The 8,057-nt window shown below is 25.1% G+C and overlaps 1 long non-coding RNA gene across 2 annotated transcripts; it reads left to right on the top strand.

Annotated features, from left to right (window-relative positions):
* The first annotated feature begins 857 nt into the window (after positions 1-857).
* Positions 858-4,482, top strand: LOC136091489 (uncharacterized). 2 transcript variants are annotated; one of them, XR_010644026.1, is made up of 4 exons: positions 858-1,911; positions 2,186-2,282; positions 3,572-3,665; positions 4,292-4,482. It is a non-coding gene; the product is annotated as an uncharacterized LOC136091489 (long non-coding RNA). The 2 variants fall into 2 exon arrangements; XR_010644027.1 differs by lacking the exon at positions 858-1,911 and having other exon boundaries at positions 1,985-2,282.
* The last annotated feature ends 3,575 nt before the right edge of the window (positions 4,483-8,057 follow it).

The raw sequence follows: 8,057 nt of genomic DNA, 5'->3' as shown, positions 1-8,057 counted from the left end.
TCTTGTAATATTTATGTTTGTTCGGCACACTTTATCACTGATCAGTGGCAGATCTACAGTAAGGCGGATTAGGCGGTCGCATAAGAAGAAATATTGTATTATAATTAAAGTGTATCTTTATATTTTTGAAACTTCAGAATTATTTATTCTTTACGTTTGGACAAATTTGGCAAACAACAAGGTCGCAAACCGCGGAATTGAGTAATAGTGTTAAAAACTACCCAGTCGGCATATCTAGTATTGTAAATACTCGGAGTATTGATCACGTATAACATTCCGCCGTTGATACCAGAAAAATACGCATTTAGTTTTAAGTTTCGAATTCGAGTTCAATACCACTTATTTATCAAAAATACGTATTATTTAATATTTGATCAAAATGGGATACGATATCGTACCCGATTTTAAACAAATATTAACATATAACGGAAAAACGAAAATCTTTGCTTTAAAGCGCATGCTTAAACTGAAATTGTGAAAGAAAAATTTTAATTAAAAAGTTTTCTCTTAAGAAATTAGTAAAAAGTTTGTCTGGAATGAAAAGGAATAGTCAGGAATACATGAAAAGTTGTATGAAGAGATATCGTTCTTCTAAAGCAGTATCGCATATCTCCAATACAGTTACAGTACTTTTTTGTACTAAAAAAGATACTAAAACTTTATCATAAAAATATTTATTACTACTTTAAAAGTAGTAATAATAAAATAATATAAAATAATAAAATAAGCAAGGTATGAAATGATAGGATTTATAATATATTTGAATTATATTAATTTAGGACTTCATAAAACTTAATAAATTTAAAAGTAACTTTTAAATTTATTTAGTTTGAATTTAAGTCCTAAATTAATATAATTCAAATATATTATAAATCCTATCATTTCATACCTTGCTTATTTTATTATGTTGATTATTATTTTATTAACATTTCTGTTATGCTATTACCTTTTTTTTGTACTGTTTTAAAAAATTTAGAAAAATAAATTAAAATTTCGAGCCAACACTGACATTTTATTGTTGCTAAACGTTAAATTTTGTTATAGGGATTGCAGTTCTTCTATCTGTTTTTTGCTCTTTATTCAATAAGTATTTGATTTAAATTAAATATAATTATAATTTGATATTTTATTACAACATATATGTTTTTATATATGAATATATATATGAATCTTTTTAAATATTTTCATGTTATTTTAAAATTTTTTGTTCGTGCAATTCAGGTTATATATGTTTATAGTTTGCATATATGTTTATATTATGTTCAAAGTTAAAAAGTTTTTGATAAATATATGTATGTAATAATATGTGTTATGTAATTGTTTTATAAATGTGTCATTAAAATAGTATAAAATGTATCTATTGTGTATATAAATATTATATGAGGTGTTTATATATGTAATATAAAGTTAAATAAATGTATTGTGTTTTATAGTTATTATATATGTTTATATTATGTTGTTTCCATGTTTTCAAAGTGTGCGACTTGGCAAACGTGTTGAGCAAGATTTTGCGTAAAGTTGTTTTTTATGTTACCAATGTTGTTACATTTGGCTTACCTTTATGTTGGTGTCTATTGTTAAAATTATAAGTGGTTTTATTATTGAAACTCACTGCTTTTAATCATTCACTAAAAGCGACTCAAGAAAAATCATTTTGCCGTATATACATTTTATTTATATCTCAATTTGAATTTTTAGAACCATGAAGTACCAACATGATTTGTTTTCTAAAAGCTAACATGAAATAACAATATTTAACAACTACTACTCTCTTATCATGACATCTTATCTCTATCAGATATAATGATTTTCGATTCATATTTGATGTTTTTCTTTGTATTTACTTATCAATTACATTTTTTCATTTCAGATTTATCATATTATGGATTTATGTGATATAAAAGAAAAAATGTAAATTTTTATGAATTTTTCTAGGCTTTTCCAAATGTGTTTCTTATTCACATTTTATTTTACAAGCAAGGTCTGCAAGCAAATTTAAGTTGAAAATTTTTTTTTTGCTTTTAAGGAGAATTGGCGTTATTCTTTGTTAAATTAATTTATTAATTTGTTTAAATATAGTAGTATTGACAAATAAATGTTTGTTTGTACTTGGTTTTTTACTTATCTGTTTTCAGATTCTTATAAACTAGGCAACTTAGCTAAGCAAGTTTTGTTTTATTTTTAGTGCTATTGGAAAGAGCTGAAAGTTATTTTTCAGAGTGATTGAAAAGAACTGAAGTGTTTTGTAGTTACTTCACATGGTGTAACTGATACTGGTTTGAGTTAGTTTACTATTTTGTTTTATTTATATTGGATATATTTTATATTTGATATATATTATATTAGATATATATTTTTTGTCTTTAAAACTGACTGTTATTTGTTGACACGACAGTTTATACACTTAAATCTGCCTATATTTCAGTATGTATATATATATATATATATATATATATATATATATATATATATATATATATATATATATATATATATATATATATATATATATATATATATATATAATTACTTTAGAGTAAAATATACTGACTGACATTGCTTCAATATTTTATACAAGATTGTGCATTTATTTTTTTTTTTTCATTAAGGTAAAAATAATTTTGCGCATTGTAGATTATTTGTTAAATTAAAAATAATTGATGTAAATAAATATTATTTATTATTTTTAATAAACGACTTATGTATATAAACATATAAAAAGATATAGATTTCAATAAATCTTAAGTTTAAATAAAGTCTTTGATTAGAAAAGATCACAATTTGTAAGATTCTTTTACGTTCATTCATTCAATTCTAACAATAGTAAGATTACTGGTAATACGTTTAATGATTGGAAATAGTAAAAAGACATGGGAAGTAATTAAAGAAATTACAGGGAAAAAACAATTACAAAAAAACACCACAATTACAAATAGATTAAAGCTAACTATGAACAAACAAATATTTGATAAGAAAGAAATAGCTGAAAACTTCAACAAATTTTTCATAAACATAGGTAAAAATATAGATTTCAATAAATCTTAAGTTTAAATGAAGTCTTTGATTAGAAAAGATCACAATTTGTAAGATTCTTTTATATTCATTTATTCAATTTTAACAGTAGTAAGATTACTGGTAATATGTTTAATGATAACAGTAAAATTGAAATAGATAGTATTAGGCTCAACAAAGTTATTAATGTAAAATGCTAATAGGCAACTTGAAAATAGTTGTCAAATGAAAAAAATCGATCTAGGCAAGATGAAATTAGTTGTTGTTGAAATGTAAGAAATGTAACTGGGCGTGCAGAAAACTTACTTGACAGTATTCAGTGCCAAGCAGTGTTAATGTCTGTTAATTTGACTTTAGACACTTCAGAACAAAGCAAAGTATGAGTTTAACTATTTATAGTAACAATTAACACTTTTAAATCTAAATAGTTTTATTTTTTTTTATAATTTCTATCATAATTATGTTCTTTTTTTCTTTCTTTTTTTAGTTTGTCTTCCCTTTGTCATCTTTTGATTAGTTAGCTAACTGTTGAAACATGGTTTTAATTTTGTAAATTTAGTATGATGTGAAATTTGCTCAATTAATCATTAGTCAACAGTTAGAGAGAAGCTGGAGCTTAATTAAGAAATGCTGGAAATTAGCTTTTAATCAAGGTAAAAATAATTTTGTTTACTGGTAACATAATAAAACCAATTAATACTATTTATTCCGTATTTTTTTACTTTTGTTAACATGCTGCTTTGGAAACACTTTCCTTCTCACTCTCTCTCTCTCTCTCTCTCTCTCTCTCTCTCTCTCTCTCTCTCTCTCTCTCTTTCTCTCTCTCTTTCTCTCTCTCTCAATTAGATGAGAGGGAAATTTAATGAAACTTATATAATTACTGAGCTCTTACGTATTTCTTAATACCACAAATAATAATAACAAATAAACATAACAACAAATAATAATAATAAGAAATATTTTACGAGTTGCTTGCTATTCTATGATATTGTTGCTCAAATTGTTTAACTATAATTGTCCCTTGATTGTTCAAATATTGTAATAAATGAAATCTTTTTAGTCCAAGTATTTAAGTTAATAAAATATCTTATTAAGTTGTAGTGTTATTTGCCAGTGTTACTACATTGTGTTGTCTAGCCTTTTTATATTCTTTTTGAATTATTCTGTAGACACAAAATATATATTTTCTGTTATTATTATCCTAATTCTACTACCAATAAAATGCATATAGTACTTTTGTAATTAAAAATTGTAATTTTTTTTTCGTTTCTCTTTTTAGGTATTTGCAGGCTTTACTTGACTTTCCTTTTCTGGTACCTGTGTTGCGACAGATTTTAAAAAGAACTCAACTGATGTTAATGCGGTCTTTATGTCGTTAACTATAAGCAATGACGTTGATGATAGGGACTCAAAGTTAAAATATTTATAGATAAATTTGTATTTAATTTTTTAGATAATATATCAAAGTTACTAATGTGTTTTTATTGTTATTAATGATTTAATAACTCATAACCCGTATTACGGGTTGCTTACTGCTAGTCATTATCATTATGTTATGAATTCATAATAGTTAATAAAATTGTATTGAATATTCTCTGGTTATCGCGTTTTATACGTGTTTAAATGCGAGTTTGATACTCATTAGGCGTCGTATTGTATACCTGTCTTTATACGCATCTGATGTCTATTTTTAATGCGCGTTCGACACGATAAAATGGCTAACATATATGCGTAAATACCGCGTATTCTGGAAAGTTTTGAATGCGCATGTAATACCAGCAAAATTTCGTATTGAATATTCTCTAGTTATCGTGTTTTATACGTGTTTACAAGAGTTTCAAATGCGAGTTTGATACTCAGTAGGCGTCGCATTGTATACCTGTTTTTATACGCATCTAATGCGTATTTTTAATGCGTGTTCGACACGAGAAAATGGCTAACATACATACCACAACGATACGTATTTAAATAAGTTTCTAATGCGCATTTACAACTAAATTTGCCGACTGGGTATGATTAGGCGGAATTGCTTTTTCATGCATAAGGCGAAACAAATTTCGCCTAATCTGAGGCTTAAAAAGTTTAGAAATTATAAAAATTAGCCAGATTCGGTTAAAATTTGGCCGGTTGGGTTTTAGTTTAGGCCTAAAAAGTCCGGAAATAAAAAAAATATAATTGCTTAAATTAAAATTCCGTCAATTGGGTTATAATTTAGACATAAAAAGTCTGGAAATTAAATAAATTTGTCTAATTTGGTTAGGGTTTTTGCTCTTTCTGATTTTCTTAATTAAGATATTTTTGATAATGTTAACAAGAAGTTATTCCTTAAAGTTGATTCTCTGCGTTTTTTAACTGCAAATGCTCCTTTGTGGCTTAATTATTACGGATTTCTTGATATATATATATATATATATGTGTGTGTGTGTGTGTGTGTGTGTGTGTGTGTGTGTGTGTGTGTGTGTGTGTGTGTGTGTGTGTGTGTGTGTGTGTGTGTGTGTTTATATATATATATATATATATATATATATATATATATATATATATATATATATATATATATATATATATATATATATATATATATATATATATATAGGTAAGTTTTTGAAAAATTTTAACTGATTAAAATCTCGGTTGTTATATATAATTAGAAAGAGCTTCGATTTAATATTGTAAAAGCGAAAAAATTATCAAAATTGAACAATTCCATTAAAAACTCGTTTTCAGTACCGTTTTTTGAATATATGGATTTGTTGAAGAAAGTTTGATCAAAAAAATGTTTTTATGGACTAAAAGTTTAATAACTTTGTCAACTCTTATATAAATGCTTATAACTTGGTATCAAAAAATAGATTTAATGGTAACCTTCAAATTTATATAGGTCCTTAGTCACCGGGCGTGTCCAAGGGGATAGAGGGGGCAACCAACCGCCACCTCTACCATCAAAAAATGAAACTTTTATTCATAAAAGATCAATTTTTTAATGAATTTATTAATTTTTATATGCAATAAATTGCTATAATTTCCTTGCAGACTGCCACCAAATAGGAGAGGTTCATTTTTTGAGTTATTAAAATAATAAAATTTATAATTTACAACATTACAACAAACAAAGCTGCACAGTCATTGATTTGGGGGAAGCAGGCGTGTCCACACCCCCTCCAACCTAAAAAAACATAAAATACTTTCTTTAAAATTTCTTTTAAAAAAAAAAGAAAAAAAGTAATGACTGTAAATAATATATTAAAATACAAAACACATTACCACCTTACAAGTTGGAGTTTTCATACGGAGAGCCGGTTGTCCCCCGCAGACCATATTTTTTTGTTTGTTTTAAAATAGTATTGGAATTAATTTGAGTCTTGGCTTTTAGTTAATGATTAATATATTAAATTCCAATAATGAAACTAAATAAAAATCATTGTTAACAATAGACACGACGTGAATGTAAGCCAGAACCGTCTATCAAAATAATTGTGAGTTCCACTACTCGCTATACATAAATTTTGCAAGTTCCACTACTCCCTGTACATTTATTTTGCAAGTTCCACTACTCGCTTTATATTTATTTTGCATGTTTAATGTAATTTGTAACAATGATTAATAAAAATTATACTTAATTGGCCATTATCTAACAATTCATTGAATACAAATCGATACCGTTATTACCAAATTTGGTAGATGTGTTTTTATCTATATCTATATCTATTATATATATATATATATATATATATATATATATATATATATATATATATATATATATATATATATATATATATATATATATATATATATATATATTAGTTTTTCTTTTTGTTATTTCTTTAGGGATTATAAAAATATTAATTCTAAATATTATTTCATTGTTGCATTAAACAAACTTTATCTATGTAATCTAATGTATATTATAACTTTATCTAATGAGTACTTAAGTATTTATTGTAAAGTTATATTTTGACAAAGTATAACTTTACTAAATTTTTGTAAATATTATTAAAGTACACTACAAATATGTTGTAATTGGATTAAAATTACACTTTAGAACCTGAAGTATAAATTAAGCTTTTTAATCAAAAATCTTTAAATTTAATTTAAGATTTAAATTAAATTTGAAAGTAAAATGATTAAAGTATGACTTTGGATGAAGTTTCCGAAAGACCTCCTCTACCATATGAGGCGTAAAATTGCCGAAATTATGTGCATTGTAGTAATGTATGTGTGCATCCGAATAATGCAATAAAATTTGACAAGAGCTTAGAAAATAGATATAAAAACAAACGCAATAGTTTTAATAGTACGCATTACCTTCCTTCAATAGGAATTTAACGAACGATTGACATTAAAAATTTTAATACCCATTAACTTTATATAAATGTAAGTAATTTCAAAAATAACAAACACTAATAGATAATAAAACTAATAAGTAAATAAAGTATAACTATTTTAATTTTTAAACATATCTAAAGTGATATCGAATTCTAAAAAAAAAGACTAGAAAACACGTTGCAAACACTTAATTTGAATGGACTTTGGAAAACGTGGAACAGAATTTCGGCACAAAAATTGGTTCCATAAAACACGGAATTCAATGTATATGATATATATATCAAGAAATCTGTAATAATAAAGCCACATATATATGTGTAAGTGTTTTAATTTTTATTTGTAAAAGTAAATTTTTAAATTCATTTTAGATCAACTTCATCTGGTAACTGTCTCTACAGCTCAGTATCATTAGTTGTTGTAGGAAATAATTCATTATTTGATATTTTAAGGGTTCTCACCTCAATGTAATTGTATGTTAATGCTGATTGTTATTCGAAACATCCAATATTTAATGATATAACTAACAGTGGTAACTATAATTATTTTTCTTATGATAACATTTTGAAGATGACATTGTCTAAAGCTGTTGTTGATCAAGATATCACTAAAAATGAAGAATGTGTTCAGTCCGAAGCAATTAATAATTGCTTTGAAAATCAATGATCATCTTTTATGTGAATCTTAGGTCTTTCATCTGCTGTCAATTCACAAATTTT

The sequence above is a fragment of the Hydra vulgaris genome, chromosome 15 (assembly GCF_038396675.1).
Source record: "Hydra vulgaris chromosome 15, alternate assembly HydraT2T_AEP".
NCBI lineage: Eukaryota > Metazoa > Cnidaria > Hydrozoa > Anthoathecata > Hydridae > Hydra > Hydra vulgaris.
This window is presented reverse-complemented; position numbering and strand designations above follow the sequence as displayed.